This window comes from the organism of the source record quoted next, unplaced genomic scaffold (assembly GCF_019419815.1).
Source record: "Pyrus x bretschneideri cultivar Hongxiangsu unplaced genomic scaffold, Pyrus_bretschneideri_v1 Contig12, whole genome shotgun sequence".
Lineage (NCBI taxonomy): Eukaryota > Viridiplantae > Streptophyta > Magnoliopsida > Rosales > Rosaceae > Pyrus > Pyrus x bretschneideri.
The window spans coordinates 5909521-5920539 of NW_025999413.1; the positions used below are offsets into that span (position 1 = coordinate 5909521).

An 11019-nucleotide genomic window follows, 5' to 3' on the forward strand; every position below is an offset into this window, starting at 1 on the left:
AATCAAACTAGGTTATAATTGTGTTGCGTATCTATTTGTGTGGTTGCTTAGATGGATTTGCAGATTGAACGGAACGACGAGGAGAAGCAGCCACTCCCCCACTCTGTATCAGAGTTATATAAACCAAACTCATGAGACTCATATATTAAGCTCACTTATATTAGACTCAAAATTTTCCTATTTGTGAGTTTGGCTCAAACTTTTTAGAAGGGGAAATTCAAATTTGAGATGTAAAAATTACATTTACACTCCCTTTTAAATTTTTGGGAAATGTGAATGAAAGTTCTACTTTAATGAGAAAAATGTAAATTCGAGATGTCATCTAATTTTCTCTCTTAGATTAGTAGTTCCCATCACCTAAAGATGTAAAAAAGAATGTGAATTTAGGTTTTTATTTACATATTAGGTCGAAGATGAATAATTTACATTTTGCCATTAATTAGAGTTTTTCGGCTAAAAAAAAAAAAAAAACATGAGCATTTTACATCTCCCATTAAAGTAAGGGTTCTTATATTTCATATTAATTGGTAAAACTAATTTATGAAGGACCGAATAAAATGACATTATATATTTGAATCGGTTTTAACCATCAACATACAAAGTAGATAAATACGAGAGATGTTTCTAAGTATCCGGTACACAAGTCGATACTCTATGTGTCAAAATACAAGTGGAGGAACACAAAAACATATATGCTCACTCTTATATAATGACACGTGAAGTGGCTAGTTTGTGTATCAGGTACTTGAAAAAACCTCTCGTATAATTACATTGCGAGTTAGATATAGAAAATAACATTAGGATTATATCGCTTCAAATTATCTTAGCTTTGCGGGATCCTTCCATCAACATGTCATATATTGGTCATGTTATTAAGGATTCTAAAATCTTGTTGAGAGGGCTTCTTATATCTACGTTCGTTGTCAAGCCAATGGTGTGACCCACCTCCTAGCCCGCTATGCACTCAAAAATGCTAGTCCTTTTCTTTGGTTAGACTCCCCTCCGGGCTTTTATAGGGATGTGCTATTCACACATCCCTTTATTTATCTGATGTCCTTCTTGAGGATGTCCTTTTTGTAATGGACTGAGCATTTGTTCCTATTTACCGTTAAAAAAAGCATTTGCTCCTATTTTGTATGCTTTTATCTATGAAATGAAAGTCTATTGTTTTTATCCAAAAAAAAAAAATGTGATGGAAGGTGCTCTAAAAGTACGACTTTATTAGAATTTTTAAGATACCGACTGTTGTGCCAACGTTTCTACTAATCAAAATTGGAAGCTTATTAATGATTATATACGTGAATCGTGAGAGTTAACTTGTGAGAGATTCATGCTATTTTTAGATATTAAGAAAGTCGAGTAAATAACTTGTGGTTAAATCGGAAAATAGAGATGGTCAAGAACAAATCAGAATATTAAACAAATCGAAACAATACCAATGTCATATCTAACCATGATTCAAACTTCAGAGAAAATGAATTTAATCCTAGATCTTATCATTTTTACAAAATGGAGAACTAATAATTAATTTCACTTCATCAAGCTAGCGAGTTTGGTCACTTGGAGATCTTGTCTTTGCGGTGACACTTATCTTTGATCCAATTGATTTTACCCTTGATCTTTTCCTTGGCCTTCTCAGCATCCACCTTGGCTTTCCCAAGTCCTAATGCAGCTGCGTTTTTCATATGCTTCTTGTCGTTGCCGCTGCTCCTACCTTCCTCTTTCTGATTTTCTCCAGCAGGCTGCTCATCATTCTCTTCTTGCTCTTGCTTTGTTCTTGTTTTTGTTCTTGTTATTGTTCGTGCTCTTGTTCTTGGTACGGTTCAGCTGGTTCTTGATAAATTGTTCTGGTTCTTGATAGTATTCGTATTGTGGTTCAGGTGCGGGTTCGTCGCAGCCATGACTTCCTGAGCTTAAATACTCCAGTCGCAACTTTTCATTCATTTACACATGTAACTTAAGAAACAACCCTTTGTAATATGTCATGTATACTTAGTACCAACTATCATAATTATTTTTTAACAGGAAAGTATGGATGAATTTTTATAAATATTACAGGACATAATAAAAAAGGTAATGCTAGGGATACTAAATTTGTAGACAAAAATTGCAAACTAAATGATGTGTCATCCATAAGATTGAACACGTTTACGCTTAAGTCACAATCCAATCATCAACTCCAATGTCATTTAGTTTGCAAAATTTTGTCTAAAATTTTGTCTCCCTAACATTACCCTAATAAAAATGGTCACTTTGATACATAATGGTAAAAGTCTACGTGGAAATAATTTAATATGAAAAAAACCATAAAAGCATTATGGTAAATGGAAATTAAAGTCATGAAAATAAGATCATAGGGTTTTATTGTCCAAGTAAGCCCAGAACATGGACAGATCACATGATTAAACATATTACTGTATATAACCAGTGGTAAAGCGAATTTTTCTAGAGTAAGAGTTACGCAAAACCGACAAATGAGATGACAAATTTGCAACCTCGCAAGTAAAATAAAGACTGGCTCTTGCTGTAGAAAACTACATTATCCCCACAAACAAAAATACACAAACTCAATCACATACAGGAAAATAGGGGGCGAGAAGTACCTTTGATGTATGTGGATCGCAAACAGGAGATCGATGTTTGAAATTGTGGGGACTAAGAATGGGGTTTTAGACGAGAGGAGAATTTATTTTGGGGGATTATATAAAACGGGTTAATTCAAATTTCCATTTCTTCTCCTTATATGTATTATTATAAAGGGAAATTTTATTTGAACCCATATAACCTATTTCTACACCCTAACTTACTCTCTTCATCCATATTGTTTTTTCTTAAAGAATTAATCTCTCTTTAAACCCAAATTTATTACCTAAACTACCCTCTCAAACTTAATTCAAAATGTTAAGTTATCTTTACACCCATTCACTTTATAAAATAACATTTGTAATTGATTTTTTTTTTAAAAAGAAAAAAAGAGAGAGAGAGGCGTCCTTGCCACACTCCCCTCTTCCCACTAACATTTACATGGCTACGTTTTTTTTTTTTTTCTGCTACCAAACCCAGACATTTACCTTTTTTTCTTTCTACTGATGTGCATAAACAACAAATCAAACAATTCATCCCTTTATATTTATCAACAAGCAAGGAAGTTTATAATCTAAGAACATTGGTAAAAAGTTTTTCCTTAGAATTTTCCAATTGTAGAAAGTTTAACAAACCATTCGAGATTGATGAAAAAAAATTGAAACCCAAATACTCATCTTCTAAACTTAAAAAAAATTGAAATCAAACGAACAAAATATTCATAAATTGAGTTATACCTTAGTTGGATGATTCAAAACTTAAAAATCATTATCCATCAATAAAAAAAAGCTTGTTTTACTCTACAAGATGTATTAGGGTTTTAGCTAGAATAAACGTAGGATAAATAAGAAGTGATGGTACGGTTTAATGGGTTTATTGATAAATTTAGCTTTTATTATTAATTTCATTTTGTACTTAATAGTAATTATGCAACATGGTGAAATAGACAATTAACAATTTAAATTTAAGTTGGTGTAGAAAGAGGTTACATGGGTTCAAATAAAATTTCCCTATTATAAATTAGGGAGACTTTGGATCTAGTCCCTAACCATTAACATTCTTTGACTAAAACCTTAATGATATTCAATTTTTGATCAAAGTCCCTTGACTTTTTACACCTCATTATTGCTGTTAATCTTTATTTCCATATGTTTGATATTAATTACTTGACATGTAATGGGATTTAAAATCCCATATTATATGGCATATAAATTAAAAATGATTACAATAAAAAAGAAAATACTCAAAAATTTTGATTGAATAAATAAATAAAAACAGGTAATAATATAACTTTGAAATAATAAATGTCAAACAAATGTACCCATTGTCACATCCCGGCCCGGGGCGGATCACTTCCTGGGCTCGCTCCACCACCGTATCACGATATTGTCCGCTTTGGGCTTACCATTCCCTCACGGTTTTGTTTTTGGGAACTCACGAGCAACTTCCCAGTAGGTCACCCATCATGGGATTGCTCTAGCCCCCTTCTCGCTTAACTTCGGAGTTCCTACGGAACCCGAAGCCAGTGAGCTCCCAAAAGGCCTCGTGCTAGGTAGGGATGAGAATATACATATAAGGATCACTCCCCTGGGTGATGTGGGATGTCACACCCATAGTGTTCAAAAAATTGAAAAATGGTACATTTTATTATAAGGCTTTTTAGCCAAAATGTCCCTGAGATTTGCATAACACATCACTTTGGTCCATGAGATTGTCCTACCATCCATTATTTTGATCATTCCGTTAAAAACTCCGTTAAGTGTCCCGGAGCTCTTGGCCGGAAGTTTGGGCAATTTTCAAAGCTTCGTAACTCAATCGTTTCTTAACCAAATTCAACCCATAATATATCAAAATGAAGATAGGAAAGTGTAGAACAAGATTGTATGTATTTGGAAGCCCAATGGTTGTCAGAGATGGTTGAAAAATAGCCTGAACGGTGACTGGTCCACGGAAAAACTAAAAGTCACATTTCAGGCTATTTTTCATCCATCTTTGGAAACCATTGGACTTCCAAATACGTATAATCTTGTTCTATACTTTTCTATCTTCATTTTGATATATTATGGGTTGAATTTGGTTAAGAAACGATTGAGTTACGAAGCTTTAAAAATTGCCCAAACTTTTGGCCAAAAGCTATGGGACACTTAACGAAGTTTTTAACAGAATGACCAAAATAATGAATGGTGGACAATCTCAGGGACCAAAGTGATATGTTATGCAAATCTCATGGAGCATTTTGGCTAAAAAACCTTATTATAAATATGTATACATTATAAATAAAAAATAAATAGATTTTACATTAAAAAACGGGTACATTTTACATTAACAAATTGTACATTTACCAAAAAAATTGGTACATTTTACATATAACCAAGTGGTACATTTATAAAGAAAAATGGGTACATTATAAATAAATTATGAGTATAAATAAAAATTTTAAAAATATGGGCACACAATGAAATTAATATATGTGTACAAATTAAAACTAAAAAGAAAATTGGTACAAATTAAAAAAGGGTTGCCAATAAAAAATGGTACAAGCAAAAAATAGAAATATATGATACAAAGTTTAATCATAAATATAAATATACCAAAACACTATGTTTTAGAAATAAAATTTAATTATGTTGATATGTAAATAATTTATAACTGAAATAATGAAGTTCATTAAAAACTAGGAACTTTGATAAAAGAAAAAAAATAAAAAGAAATAAGATTTTAATCAATACAATAGAATAAAGAGGGATGATAACTTAATTTATTAGAGGGATGGTCACTTAATTTATTCAATGCATCTTATCTTTGCAGTGGTGACACTAATGGTAAATCAATTCTACAGTTGGGTTGGGATTACGCCAATTGTACTTAATCAGCATCAAAGACTACTTACAGTAAGCTTTCCTTTGGCTTTACTTGTTTATTAAGACTTGAGCACCTAAATAATCAAGAAGCTGGAATAGCTCAGCTGGTTAGAGCGTGTGGCTGTTAACCACAAGGTCGGAGGTTCGAACCCTCCTTCTAGCGCTTTTCTTTTTAAATATTTTTACTTCTTTTTAAATATTTTTACATTTTTTTTTTTAATATGCTTTTACTTATTTTATTTTTATTTTTAATATATTTTTACTTTTTTTTATTTTCATTTGGATAAAAGAAGTGGATGTCGAACGGGAAAGCCAAATTGAACCTTAATAAATAAAACTGTAAAAAATTGTGTTGACCAAAAAAGTCAAAATCAGAACAAAAATTGAACCGAATCGTCCCAAAGCAATTATAGTTTCGATTATTTTATTTTCATCAAATACTTTTACTTATTTTATTTTCATTAGAAAAAAAAGAAGTGGACGCTAAACAGGAAAGTCGAATTGAACCTTGTTAAATACAACTGTAAAAAATTGTGTTGACCAAAAAAGTCAAAACCAGAACAAAAATCGAACTGAATCGTCTCAAAGCAGTTACGGTTTCGATTTGGAAATATTAAGAACCGAAGGAACCAAACTGAGCCGCTTTTAATATAAATTATTTTATTTTATTTTGAACAAACGATATTAGTACACTAAAAGGGAGGGGATGAGCTTAGCTTCGCAATAAGCTAACAATAATGTAGTTCAAATTTGTTTTTGGCGAGAATCGAATTAAGACCTATCACTTACAAGTGAAGAGAAATACAACTAGACCGTAGTACTAAGTGGCAATATAAATTATCGTTTTATTAATATTTTTATACATAAGACATTTTTCCTAGAAGGCCATGTGCTTGACCAATATTTTTCTTCACTTCTCTCCCTCCTCCTTTGTTGTTTTATCACTTCTGACAAATCCTGATCCGGGATGTCCACTAGGACTTCGAATCGAGTTGTGTTAGCCGACACCTGGAAGGTGACGAAGCCATAAAGTGTATTGATGTGGAAGATGTCAATAAATTTAAACCTAAAAGTGCCTAAGTACAACAGTGCACGGTGAGTGGGTATGAACCCATTTCACACGTGATAACAGAGTATAAGTACAATACAGTAAAATAGGGTGTGAATTATACCATCGATGATAATTGTCTACCCCAAGATTTGCCAATAATCCTCGTCGGTACGAAAACTCTGCTACTAGAAACTGGAGGGGCGAAAAAAAAAGGGTGAGTGGGCTTAAAAATAAAGTTTTAATAAAAACCTTTTGAAAACGTTATAACCCTTAGCCGTAAAACCCGTATAGTTTTCAGAAAATAATACTACTACGTAGGTATAAAAACCAATGCACAAGAGCAATGAAAACTAAAGTATGCTATGTCATAATATCTCAGCAATGAAAAATGTAAGCCAGGTGTGAAACTAATATAAAATAGTATGCAAGTTGGAGTCATTTAACGTGACCTGTACAACTAGACTTGTAGCTTATCAATCTAGGCTAGCACACGAGTCGGAGTCACCTAGTGTGACCTGTACGACAGGTTGGGTATAAATATGTACGCTCAAGTGCTACGATCACGTAAAGGCTGTGCGACAATTCGCAGGGTCACCTACGAGTCGGAACCACCTATTGTGGTCTGTACGACAGGCTGACACCAGACTTGGATCCAAGGTGAGTGTGTAGTGCAAGAGGTGAACAATCACATGAAGGTTGTGCCCTAACCCCTGGCAGGAGCACTAATACCGGGGTGCAGCCATCATGAGCTTTAAATAAATGTGTGCATACCAATACAATACAACCCATTCAATCATATAATACTCACTTGAAGCTTACTTGCGCCTCCGTAGGATCATTTAACACAAACACATTTCATAACAATGCAACATTTAAAAATAATACATTTCCTAGACATGGTATGAAATGCAATACTCAATTTAAAACATTTCTGGAAACCGTAAAGTTTATATATATACACTATAAAAAGGAAAAAGACCTACTCACCTGAGGTCGGCGCTACAACTCCCTAGCTTGAATATCGAGATGTCACGAATGATCGGTGCCTAGAACAATTATCAAATCACGTCTCAAAATTCTTATCAATAGAACACATGACTTACATATCCTATTCGGGAAGATCCGTATGTCGGATTTCCGATCCGTAAGTTTCTAATATCCTCAAATATTAAGTACTATAATGTGTCAAAGTTTGGTGACAATCTAACGGTCGGATTGTCAATTCATTTATTAACCAAGTGGCAGCCCTTAACGGAAATATAACCAAACAATGGAAATTTCAGAAAAAGAAAGGTGGATTCAGGTCTAGCATGTTGAGGAACCTAAGGAAGGACCTCAGGTTTTTCCCCCATGTGTTGCCACATCTGCCGCCTCGCATGGCGGTTGGCTGCCCCGACTTCCTGGAAAATCTAACAACTTTGAAAATTTCCAAAATTTACAGTAATGAATATCTCAATGAGAGGAACAACTTTCATACCTGCGACTAAGGTCAATTTGTTCCGGAAAAGCCCCAATTTCACTAGAACCCGTCGAAAACCCTAAAAATGGGTGTCTTCGATCCCTCACCTCCGGTGCTCTGCCACCCCTATAATTGTTTGGGCTTTGTTCCAGGCCTTAAGGGAAGTCTAATGGTGGTGATAATTGGAAGAGGTAGCTTCAGGATTTGAGGAATTGTCGCACAAACCGTCGTACCCATCGACGGTTCCGTTCTTCATGAGACTAAGGCCAAACTTCTTCAATTTTGGGTGGAAATGGAAGATGGGATGACACCAAGTTGATTGATAGTATTGGTTGGCTACTATTTGTCGAAAAATCGTTGGAAAACTTGAAGAGAAACGGGCGGGTCGCGTGGGGAGGAACCGGGTCAGGGTGATCCGGTGCTCCTCTATTCCCTCATATCCCCTCCTTCCTCTCTCTCTGATTGGTCAGTTCCATTCTCTCTCCTCTTCCAATTCGCTTCACATCTCCCTTCTTTCTCTTTTTTATCTTCTTTCTTATCCGTTCATCTCTCATTTCCTTTAATCTCAGCCACACACGTGGCTTTTCAGATTTTGCTCCAAAAATCTGGAGCTTCCAGAAAATATTCAAATTACCATTTTGTCCCTATTTTTACGCACCCATAACTTCTTCGTTATAACTCCAAATTACGTTCTGTTTGCGCCCACGCATTCATAGCGACAAGTACTACAAGGAATTGCCAAGAAAACGAACCTTATGTGACATGACAAGATGGTCAACAAAAGTCAACGCCTTTGCCTCAAAGGGCATTTCCGTAAATTCATATTTAAAAATTATAAAGACTAAAATTTTTGGGGACGGGTCATTACAACTTCTCTCCCCTTACTTTAATTTTCTTCATTCTTTTACAGTATATTATGTATTATGTACACTTTAGTTTTAGTTTAAGATGTACACTTTGGTCTTAATCTGAGGCTTTTTATCTTTTGATTTATATTTATAATTACACTTTCTATCTTCCCATCACAAACTTGTAAATCTAGTAGTGCGAACTCAAATTTGATTCAATTTATGTTAAAATATGTGTTTGGTATTGGAAGTAGAAAATTCGAAAAAATATATACATATATATACATATATTTATATATATATATATATATATATATATATGATTTTGATTATAACCGTAAACCAGTAAGAATCGAAGTAAAACTATCATGAATCGAACCGCATGGTTTCAATAATAAATTTAAGCAAAACCGCTCTGCACCAAATTGAACCGTTGAAATTTTTTGAATCCAGCTCTGATTTGAGTGTGGAACTTGGCCGAACTGGACCGAGCCCATCCCTAGATTAACATATAAAAAGGTCCAATTGTCAACTTCCTTTTGTTGAATACAACAAATATTTTTATATGTTTTTCTACTTTGGGAAGTAGATTAACATTAAAAAAAGGTTTCAATTGTCAACCTCCTTTTGTTGAATACAACAAATATTTTTATATGTTTTTCTGCTTTGGGAAGTCGATTAACATTAAAAAAAGGTTTCAATTGTCAACTTCCTTTGGTTGAATACAACAAGTATTTTTATATGTTTGTCAACTTAGGACTTAAATTTCTTGTTTTTATTTTCAGTTTTCTTCTCCCTTTTTTCTGTCTAAGATTTTTTTTTTTCCTTTTTTTTTAATTTCTTTTTAATCCTTTTGTTTCAAGCTTTCAGGGTAGAGATACTCGAAGCTTGGCGAAAGACGAAACCTTTCTAGCAGCTGTGAACTAGAATTTTACAACTCCATCGGTAATTATTTTTTTCCTTTAGTAATTAATGTAATTTATCTAATTTCCTTTACTGATTTGTTTGTTTTTTTCTTTGCTGATGAATCAGGGAATATCCATTAAATATTAAATGTCACATCCCGGCCCGAGACGAATCACTTCCCGGGTCCACTCCACCACCGTAGCACGATATTGTCCGCTTTGGGCTTACCATTCCCTCACGGTTTTGCTTTTGGGAACTCACGAGCAACTTCCCAGTGGGTCACCCATCATGGGATTGCTCTAGCCCCTTTCTCGCTTAACTTCGGAGTTCCTACGGAACCCAAAACCAGTGAGCTCCCAAAAGGCCTCGTGCTAGGTAGGGATGAGAATATACATATAAGGATCACTCTCCTGGGTGATGTGGGATGTCACAATCCATCCCCCTTAGAGGCCCGACTTCCTCGTCGGCACACCACAGCCAGGGTTAGACTCTGATACCAAATGTCACATCCCGGCCCGGAGCGGATCACTTCCTGGGCCCGCTCCACCACCGTAGCACGATATTGTCCACTTTGGGCTTACCATTCCCTCACGGTTTTGTTTTTGGGAACTCACGCGAGACTTCCCAGTGGATCACCCATCATGGGATTGCTCTAGCCCCTTTCTCGCTTAACTTCGGAGTTCCTACGGAACCCGAAGTCAGTGAGCTCCCAAAAGGCCTCGTGCTAGGTAGGGATGAGAATATACATACAAGGATCACTTCCCTGACGATGTAGGATGTCACATTAAAACAAAACTAGAATATGAATTTAAATTAAATAAACGGACTAAAATAAATAATTAATTTAACACTAAATTTTATTAAACTTTAATTGTTCAAAGATTAAAGTTCAAAAACTCCATTTCTCAAAATTCAATCGACGGTTTGCAACTTTTGTCTTCAATAACTTTTCTTATTTTCTTCCACTACTTTTCCTCCTAACCAACAAACCAACCAATACCAGATTTCAAACCCACAGTTTCCACTCCTTTCCTTATCAAACTTTTGTCTCATCAACTTTTATTATTGTGTCTTCCACTACTTTTCCTCCTAACCAACAAACCAACCAAGGAAAAGGATCACCGCCAGATTTTTTTTTTTGAGGATCTAGAAAATTCTTTAATTGTATCCGTTTATCTTACATTATGTGATTAGAAATTATTTAAAATTTAAAATTTAAAATTAAATATAAATAATACCTAATAAAAATTGACCGTACGATATACAATGAACGAACATAATCACGAAGTTCCTAAGAAAAAGATCCCTGAT

General features: G+C 34.5%; 1 non-coding gene across 1 annotated transcript; it reads left to right on the plus strand.

Annotated features, from left to right (window-relative positions):
* Positions 1 to 5533: 5533 nt before the first annotated feature.
* On the plus strand, positions 5534 to 5607 carry TRNAN-GUU. The gene has a single exon. It is a non-coding gene; the product is annotated as a tRNA-Asn (tRNA).
* The last annotated feature ends 5412 nt before the right edge of the window (positions 5608 to 11019 follow it).